The sequence below is a fragment of the Cricetulus griseus genome, chromosome 2 (assembly GCF_003668045.3).
Source record: "Cricetulus griseus strain 17A/GY chromosome 2, alternate assembly CriGri-PICRH-1.0, whole genome shotgun sequence".
NCBI lineage: Eukaryota > Metazoa > Chordata > Mammalia > Rodentia > Cricetidae > Cricetulus > Cricetulus griseus.
The window spans coordinates 294,465,774-294,480,304 of NC_048595.1; the positions used below are offsets into that span (position 1 = coordinate 294,465,774).

General features: G+C 41.6%; 1 long non-coding RNA gene across 1 annotated transcript; it reads left to right on the plus strand.

The window, feature by feature from the left end:
- The first annotated feature begins 26 nt into the window (after positions 1–26).
- On the plus strand, positions 27–2,689 carry LOC118238379. Its single transcript, XR_004768491.1, has 2 exons — positions 27–214; positions 1,449–2,689. It is a non-coding gene; the product is annotated as an uncharacterized LOC118238379 (long non-coding RNA).
- Positions 2,690–14,531: the final 11,842 nt, after the last annotated feature.

The window sequence follows — 14,531 nt, forward strand, 5'->3', positions numbered from 1 at the left end:
GCAGGATGCTGGTGGGCGGGACCCAACCTCTTCAACCCTCCCCCGCACCGTCTTTACTTCCGGTGGCGCAGTGGGTTATCCAGGCTGCCAGTTGAGGCGGGTGGGACATCCTCAAGGAAAGACCTTCATTACTTCGTAGTTGTGGTCTTTAGTTACTGGGTAAAGAGACTGAGCCTGGATCAGAAACATTTCGCAGTTTACATACAACCGTAAGGTATTGTCATAATCTTGTGACTGTCTTAAGGTGGTCTCTTTTTTAATCCCTGCTTCAAAAGGTTTTTTCCCAGGAGCTGAGCAAGTTTTACAGAAGCTGAAATTTGCAGGTTTCTATTAAGACAGTTTTATCTTTAGCAAACAGAACTTTTTGTCTATCGGTGGTGGTGGTCATTTTTCGGGGGAGAACAGGTGTTGAGAAGAGCAAGGCGCAAACAAGCAGGCTTACCAAAGTTTAGAAGCCACGGGCTTGGTTTCATTCTGTTGTATCAGATCAGAGACAGTTTCTTACTCTGTTTTCTTAAGTTCATGTAACGTAATATATCCTAAGTAAGGTGGTTAATCAGTTAATGTTAGAGCTTGCTGTTTCCCTCTTCTCTTTCAAAGGGAGGGTCTGCTGTCCTTCAGGAGAATTGAGGTTGGGGGCAAACAAACACCGAGCCTTAAAACGAGCCCTCACGCAGTTAAAGGATGTTTAGAACTCGGTGGAAGAGATACAGTCGACAGTGAGCATTAGAAACAAACTTATGGAATGCTTCACACAGTTGGGGTGCCCCCATACTCACTGCCCTGTGTGTTTGATTTAGACAGGCTCCCAAGAAAATGGAAAGACAGAACAAAAGTGTGTTATTGGCTGGTGTAAACCAGAATTTCTAGAAGGAAGCAGTTTTCATAGTCTGATCAACTAGCAAAACGTTTTTGGACTTTAAAGAGTTTAAAATGATGCTGATGTTATTTCTCTTGGATTGTCTTTGGCCCCTTAAAGAGCCCTTAGGGCCCACCTTTGTGTCAGGCCTAACATCCTGGATGCCAGATAAGGATGATTGGAATGTATTAACAAAACACTGTTCTCCACCAATCAAAAGAATGCTCTCATAGGTGAGGTTTCCCTGTCTGTAACTGACTACTTAATGTTTCCACCAATGCATTTTTAGATAACCTTGATTTCAAATTTTCTTTGTTCTATTACTATTTTTAAAACTCCATGAAACAGCTTCCACATTGGAACATTATGCTTGGGAAGACCTGAATATTTATTCCTGGGCTATGATCACTCAAATTTAGCTTCAGAATAAACTTTAACACCACCACCACCCCCTTGAGGTGAGAGCTGTAGTTTTTGTGTCAACATTAATAATTTAAGTGAATGTAGTAGGTTCCCATCTTGGTGTATGCAGAGCCAAATTAAGCACAGCCAAAACATTGAAGAGTGGAGAAAGATTTATTACTTTCAGCAGGCAAGGAGAACACAGGAGTGATATCCAAAGCCGTGGTCTCTCTGAACAACGGATTCGAGGAGATTTTATTCCTGAGGATATACATCTTCATGGAGGGGTCAGCCTATTTCTAAACATACTTTTAAGAGCATACTCCTGACCTTGCTCAATTTAAGGTAATTTTATTTCTTCTCTTTCTCCTCCTTCCCCTCCTTCCTTTTTCTTTCAGTGACAACATTTCCATATATTGTAAATCAGACCTTTGCAACCAAACCACACAAGGAGAGTTGGAGAATTTGTCTTTATTATGCCGGCAGGCCTACTGGCAGATCCAGCAGAGGCGCTCAGCCCCAGTGCATGTTTACATTTACAGTTTGCAAGCATCATTTTCTACCTTTTCTGTTATTGGTGGGTTTAGCCTGTGACAACAGACAGTGGTGAGGTGAAAGGGTTTGAATTTTAGCCTGCATGACTAAAACCCAAGAGTGAGCATATACCAAAGAAACTGTGACATTAGAACAATTATTTTGTAATTGTCTGTTTTGTTTTGTTTTTTTTTACCAAGGCGGGTATTCAGCTGATGTGAGATTATAGAAGCAAAACACAGGACATATTACTCATAGCTACAAATAAAGAAAATTTAAATATTTTAATCTTTCTCATCAGCTGTGTAACCATGGCTGGTCTGGAACTATAAGTGATTCTGGCTGGCCCCAGACTCACGGCCTCTGCCTCCTGAGTGTCCAGATTAAGACATGGGCCATACACTCCCCTGAGGTCATTTTCTTTGCTAAAGACATGACTCAGCAGTTAATGCTGGCTGTTCTTTGTTTTTTGATTTTTTTTTTCTTTTTTGAAAACAGGGTTTCTTTGTGTAGCTCTGGCTGTCTTGGAACTCACTCTGTAGACCAGGCTGGCCTCGAACTCAGAGATCTACCTGCCTCTGCTTCTCAAGTGCTAGAATTAAAGGTATGCATCACTACCCAGCTGACTCTTCTTTCAGAGGATCCAGGTTCGTTTTCCAGAACCTGAATGGTGGCTTCACAACCTCTAACTCTTGTTCCAGGAGTTGCAGCACCCTCTCCTGGCCTTCTTGGGCACCAGGCACACAGGAAATACACAGACAAAACACCCGTCCACATAATATCAAATTTGAAAAGGAAGGGTAGATTTGGTCGGGGGTTCGGAGGGGGTGGTATGCCCAACTCAAAGTCCTGAAGCACTTGTGTAAAGTAAAAGATTAAAATATTTAACTAGAATGAGATTTTCTTTTTTTTGTTGTTTGTTTGTTTTGTTTTGTTTTTTGTTTTTTTTTTTCTCCAGACAGGGTCTCACTATGTAACCCCAGCTGTTCTCTAATTCACTAATTAGACCAGGCTGGCCTCAAACTCAGAGAGATCCATTTGCCTTTCTCTGCCTCCCAAGTACTGGGATTCCAGAAGCACACCACTACACCCAGGTAGCGTAAGATTTTGAATCAAGAAGAGACAGGTGGATATATGAGTTCAAGGCCTGCCTGGTCTGTGAAGTGAATTCCAGGACAGCCAGAACTAGACAATGAGACCCTGTCTCATAAAACAAACAAACAAACAAACAAACAAAAAAGTGGTATCTTCGAATGATTCTGAGGGGCTGCAGGTTAGCTAAGCTCCCTGGTAGGCAGACAGATAGGGAAAGGGGCCATAGCTAGGCAAGAAAGGTATCAAACTTCCAAAAGAGCCAGCTCCTGACCTGAGACAAAAGCCTGGTAGCTTAAAACAAAGGCCTGGTAGGCTTTTTTTTTTTTTTTTTTTTTTTTTTTTCCTGCCTGTTGCTTCCTACTGATGGACTGATGCAGCAAGTGTGAAGCCAGATCAGGACATGTCACACCATTGTGGACTAATCAACTATATCTTTCTTCCAATCAACCTTCTCTAAATTAGGGAGGGGGGACTCTTTGAGGGAGGCAGAGGCAGGTGGATGGATCTCTGTGAGTTCGAGGCCAGCCCTGACTACAGAGCAAGTTCCAGGACAGTCTGTCTCCAAAGTTACACAGAGAAATCCTGTCTCGAGAAAAAAAATTCTGGAATTTTTTACTTCACCCTCCCACCCATTTTTTAGAGAGTCTTTTTCTCTGTGTACCTGCAGAGAGAGAGACAGAGAAAGAGAGAGAGAGAGAGAGAGAGAGAGAGAGAGAGAGAGAGAGTTTCCTCACCCAGTTTGTTCCTAGGAGTCATTTTGAGTCTGTAGCCAAGTTAAGTTCTGTTTACTATAAAACTTGAGTTTCTGTTTGTCAGAGCTGGAATTTACCCTACCCCAGTAACCAACCCCCCCCCCAGCTACCTATTTATGGAAATGTTCTATGTTCATTGTTCTAGGGCCCACTTTCCTTCACTGTCTCATCTTGCTTCTGTAACATGCAAAATTCCCACTGCATGGTTTTTGCCCTAAAAAGCACTTGAGAATTTGGCTTGGGGCTGGTTTCGTGAATCCTGCCTTAGGGGGAGACAGTCAATGAGTTGGTTATAGGTGGCTCTGGGGAGTTATTAATGGATATTTAATTAAAGTTCAAATTTGGCTCATAATTGTGGAACTGGTTTTTCTCTCAATTATCTTTTTTTTTTTTTTTTTTTTGGGTTTTTTTTTTTTTTTTTTTTTTCCAGACAGGGTTTCTCAGTGGCTTTGGAGTCTATCCTGGAGCTAGCTCTTGTAGACCACACTGGTCTCGAACTCACAGAGATCCGCCTGCCTCTATCTCCCGAGTGCTGGGACTAAAGGCGTGCGCCACCACCACCGGGCTCTCTAAATTATCTTAGAATTAACATGTCCCTCATAAAGGTGCCCAGCAGCTTGGATTTTAGTTGACTCCAGATGTAGTCATGTTGGCAACCAAGATTAACTATCACAAGTGTGGAATAAGCAGGGAACCATATTTAACTAGAATGAGATTTTCTTTTGTTGTTGTTGTTTGTTTTGTTTTTTGTTTTTTTCTCTAGACAGGGTCTCACTATGTAACCCCAGCTGTTCTCTAATTCACTAATTAGACCAGGCTGGCCTCAAACTCAGAGAGATCCATTTGCCTTTCTCTGCCTCCCAAGTACTGGGATTCCAGAAGCACACCACTACACCCAGCTAGCATAAGATTTTGAATCAAGAAGGTGAAGGAAATAGAATACTGTAAGGGCCACTTGAAGTTTAGACATGATGCCAACATGTGTATTTGATAAAAGCAAGAAAAATCTGGCAAAATGCTGCCTTTGTGTGACTCTGTGTTAAGTATTACTACTGAACACAGGTGGTGCCTGCCTGCCTGTTTTAGTTAGGGTTTTACTGTGGTGAAGAGACTCGGGGACTGTAAGACCCCCACGGGGTGGGATCCCCGGGAGCGGCGACCACCCCCCCCCAGTCACCAGGCGGAGACTAGAGCTTGATGCAAAGAGCAAGAGGCTATTTTATTCAGTAACTGTGTGTTACTGGGTTACTCATACAGGAGCAGAGGAGCTGGACCCCGAAGCAAAAACTTCAAACAGATGGGGTCTGGGGTGAGCGAGGGCAACAGTTCTGATTGACGCATTCCTGGTGGCCGACTGTAACCTCCGAGCACAATCTCCGGGCTCGGGGGTCTTTTAGGTCAGTTAAATGTTCATCTCTGGGAACCATTTGTTCTTTAACTTTAGCGGCTCTTTCCTGTTAGAGGTTGTAAATTTAGCTTCTCACATATCTGCAAAGGAAACATCTTAGGCTGGGGTCCTTCAGGATCTCATTGCATAGCAGGCAAATGAGATACCATCCAGTCAAAGAGGCAGACCATAAACTACAGAGTTTTTATGGTTACTTAAGGTCACACAAAGTACAGAGTCAGTGACTATACAAATTAATGGGAATGCGGTTGCGGGTGTTACAGGTGCGATTTCGGGTCTTACAGGGTCTGTCAATTATCCTCTGGCCTGGGGAATCTTTACAACCAGCAGGGCACCTTTACAACCAGCAATCAGCAAAAGAATGCCAACGGGAGTGATGAATAGTCACCTCTTCCTCTCTGGGAGCAGGGCTCAGGCATCAGCCATGGCATTCCCAACCATCAGAAGCTTCCCCTCTCTCTTCCCTTCAGAGCCCAAGTCTTTCCAACCTTCACCAATTTTTTGATCCTTCATGATCATAGCACCTCTTAGGAAAAAAACAAAAAACAAAAAACAAAAAACATTTAATTGGGGCTGGCTCACAGTTCAGAGGTTTAGTCCATTACTGTCATAGCAGGAAGCATGGTGGTAAGCAGGCAGACATGGTGCTGGAGAAGAGCTGAGAGTTGTGCATCTGGATCTGCAGGCAGCAGGAAGAGACAGTGAGTCACTGTCTTGAACTGGCTTGAACTTCTGAAGCCTCAAATCCCACTCCCACACCTCCCACAGTGACACACTTCCTCCAACAAGGAAGGAATCCATCTAATAATGCCACTACCTGTCAATCTGTGGGGGCCATTTTCATTCAGACCACCACACTGCCCCTGAGACCAAAGGTGAGTGGCTTTGCCTGGGGTAAATAAAGCGTGTTGCATTGGCCTTGGAGTCCTTGGCATTTGTCAACCTCTGAGTTCCACAGCTGTAGAGTTTGGACGTCACAGGAGAAAGTGAGAAAGAGAACCAAAGGTCAAAGGCTTTTTTTGGTTTTTCAAGACAGGGTTTCTCTGTGTAGCTTTGGAGCCTATCCTGGCACTCTGGAGACCAGGCTGGCCTCGAACTCACAGAGATCCGCCTGCCTCTGCTGGGATTAAAGGCATGCGCCACCAACGCCCGGCTGGTCAAAGGCTTTTGCATCATGACCACCTGAAAGCCTTTTGGGAGAAAAGCTAGTTACTGTCTTTTCATTAATTCGTACACAGTTGTCTTTTGGGAATGCAGTAAATCAGATAACACTTGCCACAACAGTTTTTGTCAAAGTAGCTGACCATGAAAGCCCCAGAGCCACATTCATCTGAAGGGCATTCTTGATGAAGGCAATGAATTTCGCCATTTCATCCACCTTATGGTATTTCAGGATAGCTGACTTAACATCCTCTTATTCTTCTTGGAAGTGGTATACAACTTCTTCCCCTTCTCAGCACTACCACAAAGTCTCAACACAAGATGAACAGTGGGCTACTTTTGAATGTTGTAGGCAGACAAAGTATATCCATCCTCCAGTTATTTAACAGCAAAGATCAGCCTTGCTGAGTAGGAAGAACTTCCTTATCCAGGGTCTTGGCCCTTATGTTTTCTATAGTGTTTGTAGGTTCCTCCTTATAAGGATATTTAATGAAATGCTTCATTTTGGCAACAAACGAAACAAGAAAAATTGAACCCCCTCCCGGAGATGTTTTAGAAACAGGGTGTCTTGCTGGCCTGCAATTCTCAATACAGACCAGAGATTGAACTCACAGAGATCAGCCTGCCTCTGCCATCATGCACCACCACTCCTGGTCTCCACCTGAAATCTTAGTCGTATACAGAAACATGGTTTGCAAATTTGTGATTCTTCAGGGTAGGATGTCAGGCTAGACTCAGCACGGAATTCTTTTGGTCTGGGCTAGTTTTGGCTGTCCAGCTAAGCAAGCTACTGACCACTGTGCTGTTAGTAGCCACAAAAGTATGAAAGATCTAGGAGCAAATCAGTTTTTAACTCTTCTTCAAAGTGTTCTCTCTTTGGTCACATCTAAAAGTTTAAGGACTGTTTGCTTACAGGAAGATCAAGGAGCCTCAGGTTGCTAGGAAACTGTGAGACTAGAGAAGAGGGCTAAGAAATGGGGTTAGTCTCCTAGGACTTTTGTACTATAATTTTCTAGCTGCTGTAGTTGTCAGAGACTGATAATGAAGCCTGGAAGCGATCAGCAAATTCCTTTTCCTGCTAAACATCTGGGATGCAGGCTGATTACCCCCAGAGTATATCTTCCCTTGTCTTTACAACTTTGCTGCAATGTGTATGAACAGTCCACTTCTGCCACATTTTCTTCTTGAATTGTGACTACACCTGAGTATGCTCTGGTGTGTAATCTTAAATTGAACATAAACAGCTGTGCACCCACCCCAAAATGCCTTCCCTATATAAATATGTATAGGCTTTCCAATTAAATACCTTAGCCATTCTTTGTTCTGGAAGAGCACCCCGTCTTTGAAAACTATGTGGTCCTGCTTCGAGGCAATGCAAATCTTCACTCTTATATGTACTAACTGTAATCTGTGGTGATATCTTGCTTGTATAAATAAAGCTTGTCTAAAGATCAGAGAATGGAGCTTGCTACTAGCTAACCATAGAGGTCTGGAGGTCTGAACAGACAGACAGGAAGTTAGGTGGCTAGGTGGAGAGAAGACGTGAGATGGCTTGGCAGACACAGGAAGTGCAATAGCTAGGCAGAGAGAGGACATAAGCAGGAAGAAACAGGAACTTGAGCTATTTTCTGCTGGGAAGCTAACGAGGTAAGGATGGCTTTGGCTTGCTCCTTCTCTCTGATCTCTCAGCATTTTCCTCTACATCTGACTCCAGGTTTTTATTATTTAGACCGTAAGAAGTCCATTTACAATGATCTTTGGTTTTGCACTCAGCAAACTAAGACTGTGAACCCACTGAGTTCAGTTACAACTCCTGGGACAATGTGGTCAGAGGGCATCATGCTGTGGTTCTGTGGTCAAAAGGTGTCACTCTCAGGGTTGTGTGGCATGGCACGTCACTCTGGAACTTGCTGTCTATGAAGTTGTGTTATGATGCCCAATAGAGTGGAAGCAGTGAGTGAGATACAGTCCTTCCAATGTCCATGTAGAAACTTTTTATTCTTGTTGCAAAGAGATGAGTGTAGCGAGGAAGAACTCCTGGTTATGTTTAAAAATGAGCCATAGCACTTCAGTTTGTTAAACTGAGGACAAGAGAAACCAGGCGAGGAACAAAGGGTATAGGCCTTTAGGTTATGTGGTGTCTGCCTCCCTCAGGTATAGTGACATTCCCTATGGTATTTCCAGTACTGGGCAATTCCCTCTGGAAGCCTCTCAGTCCCCACCCCAAGTGGGATCTGGTTGCTATCCTCTATCCCTCACTGACATAGACTGAATGCATGGCAGGCCCTGCCAGTCCCTACCTCACCCCTACGGGTTCGAAGCCCTATATTTTCCACCAGGGGTTCCTTGCTGTACCATCTTCTCTCCACAGCAGGTAGTTGAAGCCACTCCTAGTTAAGGCCACCCTTGGCTGTCATAGGTGTAAGCCTATCCTGGAGGATGAGGTTGGGCTCTGATTACCCATGTGACCTAGGGAAAACATCTTTACTCTGTTGTCAGGGAGGAGTACTAAACTTCTGGGAGGCTGGGTGGTGCCTGCCTGTCCCAGCCCTGCCAAGCATCAGAGGGGTTGGAATTCACCATCTAGGATGGATTTAGGAGTGTAACTGATGTCTTTCCTGCTGTTGACCTTCTGTCCTTCTCAAATCATGTCATAAATAATTATATTGTACTATAAAAAACAGTATAGGCTGAAGTATAGGTGGATTTGTTTTTGGGCCGCCCACTCAAAAAAAAAAAAAGACACAGATTTATTATTAATTATGAAGGCTTAGTTTATAACTTAGGCTTGTCCAACTAGTTCTTGTAAATGAAATTAACCCATTTATATTAATTTACATTTTGTCTCGTGACTTTTTACTGCTCTTCCATCTTGCACTTCCTGTTTCCTCTCTGTGTCCATTGGTGCCTCTCCTGTGGCTAGATTCATCTCCTCTCTCTCTCTCTCTCTCTCTCTCTCTCTCTCTCTCTCTCTCTCTCTGCCTGGAAGTACCGCCTAACCTCTTGTAGCCTAGCTATTGACCATTTAGCTCTTTATTAAACCAATGAGAGGGTGCCTTGGCAAAGGCACATTTTCACAATGTACAAAAAGGTTATTCCACAACACTGGACAGTTGAAAGCACTGACTGCTCTTCCAGAGGACCTGGATTTGATTCCCAACACCATATCCTTTATTATACTCTGAATTTATTTGGTGTCTGTTGTAATGTCCATTTCTGAGTCTGTTAATCTGGTTCCTCTCTTTGTTTTAGTTAATTGGGCCAAGGGTCTGCCAATTTTGTTGTCTCAAAGAACCATCTTTTATTTGCTGGTTCTTGGTATTGTTTTCTGTGTTTCTGTTTCATTGCTTTCTGTTCTTTTATTATTATTATTATTTCTTGCCATTGACTAACTTTGGATTTGGTTCTTTTCTTCCAACTTTTTGAGTTGCATCATAAACCATTTATATGTGCTCTTTCTAATTTTTAATGTAGGCACTTAGAGCTATACATTTCTCTTGTGGCAATGCTTTCATTGTGTCCCAGAATTTTTGTGGTGTTTTCCTCTTAATTTAGTTCCAGGAAGGTTTTTTTTTTTTTTTCTTGATTTCTTCTTTGACCCATTCATTATTCAGTAATGGGTTGTTTAATCTCCATTAGTTTTCATATTTAAATATCTGACAAAGTAGAGGTTTTGTTGCTGTCAATTTTGTTTTATTACATTGGAGTCAGAAAGACACAAGAAGTAATTTCAAGTAATTTCAATCTTTTTGAGTTTTTAAAGATTTGTTTTATATCCCAAGACATGCCTACTTTAGAGAAGCTTCCATGTGCTGCTGAGGAGAGTGTGTTCTTGGGTGTTTGGATAGAGTATTCTGTAAATCAGTCCATTTGATGCATCATGTCAATTAACTCTGACCTTTTCCTATTTTTGTTTGTCCAGATGATCTGTCTATTGGAGAAAGTGGGATTTTGAAATCATTTATTATTGGTGGATTAATGTTAATCTGTGTTTTTAATTCCAGTAGTAGACTTCTTATGAAATTGGGCACCTCTAAGTTTGGAACATATACGTTTCATGTATGTGTTTTATTGGTTAGCTGTTCCCTTTATTAGAATGAATTGTCTCTTTGTATCTCTTCTGATTAGTTTTAGTTTGAAGTCTACTTTGTCAGATATTTAATTAGCAACACCTGCTTCCTCCCCAGTCCTTTTGATTTGAGTACTTTTGTTTATTCTTTTATTCTGTGGCAGTGCCTGTCTTTAAAACTAATTGTTTCTTGTAGGCAGCAGATGCATAGATTTTTGCTTATTGATCCATTCAGTCAATCTGTGTTTTTTGATTGGAGGGTTGAGGTCATTGATAATTAAAGTTATTATTGATGTGTTTGTTAATTGTCATCGTTGTTGTTTGTTTTCTCAGTGGTCTTTTGTATCTTAATAATCATGGCTTTGTATTTCTTTCTATGGTCTCTCTTCTATTTTCATTCCTCTCTTGAAATAATGTTTCCTGTATTTTCCTTAGGTTTGGTTTGTTGAATATAAATTTTTCTAGGCTGTTTATATTGTAGAAAATTTTTCTTCTTCAATCATGGCAGATAGTTTTGTTGGGTATACTATTTTGGATTGGCTATCATAGTCTTCTAGGACTCGAATGCTCTGCTTCAGGCTCTTCTAGCTTTAAAAGTTTCCACTGAGAAACCAGCCATCATTCTAATGGGCTTTCCTTATATGTGACTTAATTTTTTTTCTCTTTAAGCTTTCAATGTACTTTCTTTGTTATGTATACTTAATGTTTTAACTTTGATACACTGTGGGGATTTTCTTTTCTAGCCCTGTCTACTTCCTGTTCTGTGTGCTTGACTTGGGATTCTTTTCCTTTGTCTATGCCTAGAATTAAAAAGGTTGGTTTTTATGGTGTCCCACATTTCCTGTGTGTTTCTTTCCTACATTTTAATTTTTTCTTTCTCCTGTTTATTTGATCTATACACTCTGTTTTATCTTTGAGACCTGATATTCTGTCTTCTACTTGATTCTTTCTTTCTACTTGTAAATCTTTCCTTTGAATTTTCTAGTTGGGCAATTGGGTTTTTCAATTCCACCTTCATTTCATCTTGATTTCTCTTCAGTTCTTCTTTTCCCTACTTGAATTCCATTCTCAAGTCTTGAATTGTCTTTGTCATGTTCATCAGCCTTACATTTGTCTTTTCTTGCTCATCACTCAGGTATTTATTCTCCTGCAGCTCTTTCTCCTTCATTTCATTGAGCTGTTTCTTTATGTCTCTTTTTTGGGGGGGGGGTCGAGACAGGGTTTCTCTGTGCCTTTGGAGGCTGTCCTGGAACTAGCTCTTGTAGACCAGGCTGGTCTCAAACTCACAGAGATCCGCCTACCTCTGCCTCTGAGTGCTGGGATTAAAGGTGTGAGCCACCACCGCCCAATTCTTTGTCTTTTTTAAACTCCTCAAATTATTTGATGAAGTTTATGATTGATCTTTTACCTTTTGTGTCCTGGAATTCAGCTAAGTAATTCCCATTGGCAAACATTTCTACAGACCTCACAGGTTTGGAGAGAAGATGCCCACTTGATCCTTCATGTTGATGGAATTCCTGTGATGAGATATGGGCATGTGGACTTTATTAGTTCTAAGTTTGCTATTGATGGAGCATGTTGAAGAAGAAGAGAAGATGTAGGAGTTGGTAGGGTCAGGGATTTGAAAATGTATTCAGTGGAATAAAGTCAGGTGGAATAGGATGTACTTCCTATTCCAAGTTGGGTTAGACAGATCTGAGTAAAAAGGTTGGCTATGACATGGAAGAATCCTATGATTTGGAGAATAGGGAGGGAGAATACTGGCCCAAGCCTAGAGTTCCTCTGTAGTGAAGGCAGGAAAGGCCAGACTAGGTTGATGCATTGGCTGTGAGAACCAGGCTAAATCTGGCAGGTTGTGGGGGTTGGGATGACAAATATAGGGTGGTAGTGGATAGTCACCAGGCTAAACACTGGAGGAAAATGTGAGAAATCTAGATATGGAGTTGGGTGGTGGAGGCAGTGCCTCAGTAGTCTTTTTAAAGGTATCATTTTCTATATTTTAATTAGTGTATATTAATTGTACAGTAGTGAGTTTCATTGTGACATTTTCACTCATGTAAGATACTTTGCTTGTATTTATTTCTCTATTGTCCACACTTGTCCTGTTCACTAATTCCTTTTCCTTATTCCCTGATAGATCCTCCTCTACATTCATGTCTTTTGTTTGTTTAGATTTCCACATATGAGAGATAACCTACAGTATTTGTGTTTCTGAGTCGGGATTATTTTGCTAAACATTTTGCAAATACCATGATTATTCTGTTCTTAAGAGCTAAGTAATTCTCTACTATCCATCTATTTTCTAACAGTTATCTACCTATTTATCTAAACACACACACACACACACGAGAGAGAGAGAGAGAGAGAGAGAGAGAGAGGAGAGAGAGCGCTATGAGGGTCTAGGATTACTCTACAAGAATGGACTGATTACATTATTTCCCTGATTGGCAATCCCAAATAAGCATACCCACATATGCACATGCAAATAAAGTATACACATGCATGTAGGTATACCATCATAACCATCCCGTACACAATAATGCACACACCTAGGCCATATTCATAAACACTTTCATACATGCATGTAAGGTACATAAAACACAGCCACACATGTACACACAACCCTGGCTAGATTTCATCATCTAAGAGTTTACAGAGGTTGAAAGAAGCCAAGAACTGTTACAGGAAATTTGATCACACTGTGAGCCCTGACATTGCATTATTTACTGGAAAAACCTTCTTGTAGCTGTGGTGTGGTTCAACCCTAGCACACATCTTTAGTCCAAGAGCTTTATGCCTGAATATTGTAAGCAGAATTAAATAAAATCAAGATTCAGAGCAAGCAACCAGTTGATAAGAGAAAAAAATCCATAGAGAGTAAAAAAAAGGAGGATATATAGAGAGAGACATACAAGAAGTAGAAAGAGGGACACCTGGTTGGAGGAGGTTTTGTTTCATATGGTGTAGGAGGAAACTTTCTGGGACAATGCTGAAGAGGATGGTCAGCTGGGAGCTTTCTCTGCTTCTCTGAGCTAGCAGGTTTTCACCCCAGCATCCAGCTCCCAAGTCTTTATTGATAAAATAGAATGATAGAGGCTTAGTTAAAAACAACAGAAAACCAAGGGAGAAACCTGGCAGGAGAGCAAAGAAAAGCCTCATTTCTCAGGTAACTGCAGAATCCTCTTCCCTGACCCAGTATGCTGGCTAGTCTTTTGTTAACACAAATTACAGACCCTTTTGGAAAGGGTCTCTCAAATGAGAAAGTGCCCCCACCAGATTTGCCTATGGGCAAACCTGTGGTGAATTAATGAATTAATCAATTAATGATTGACTTGAGAGGGTCCAACTCATTGTGGGAAATACCACATCTGGGCTGGTGGTCTTGGGTGCTTTAAGAAAGCTGGCTGAATAAGCCATGAGGAGCAAATGAGGAAGCAGTACTTTTCCATAGCCCCTGAATCAGCTCCTGCCTCCAGATCCCTCTCCTACTTGAGTTCCTGCCCAGACTTCCTTCAGTGATGGACTGTTACCTGGAAGTATATGATAAAATAAACCTTTTCCTTGCCAATTTGCTTTTGGTCATCGTGTCTTATTACACAATAGAAACCATAACTAAGACACTCAGTTACGCTTTAAATCTCAGATAGTTCTCTGTGAGTTCCAGATTTGATTATCTAGTACTTTTTTTCCCTTCTAATAGTGTCTTTCTTTGTAGTCCTGGATGTTCTAGACATTCATGATGTATAACATTCTGGCCTTGAAATCACAGAAATCTAACTGCCTCTCCCTCCTAAGCACTGGAATTAAAGGTGTGTGCCACCATGCCTGCCTGGCTGATTGTCTAATACTTTAACTGTAATGACCTCAGACTTATAACCTTCCACAGACTGAAATTTCACAAAGACCTGAGCTCTGAATATGAGTTCTGTAATGCCCTTCTGACTTTTTCTGCTTCCAGTGATTAATGGGGAATTAGGTACTTGGACTTCAGACTTGTATGAAGAAGACAAACTTTATTAGACCAGGAAGCTAAATAAATAAATAGCATTAAAAACAAATTATGGAAGGGATTTGTGTGGGGCGGGGGAGACATCCTTTAGATATCCAAGAACCATTCTGCTTTTTTATGCATTGATGTTTTTTTCCTGCATGTATGTACGAGGGTGTCATGTCTGGGAGTTACAAACAGCTGTGAGCTACCATGTCGGTGCTGGGAATTGAACCCTGGTCCTCTGGATGAGGAGCCCAGTG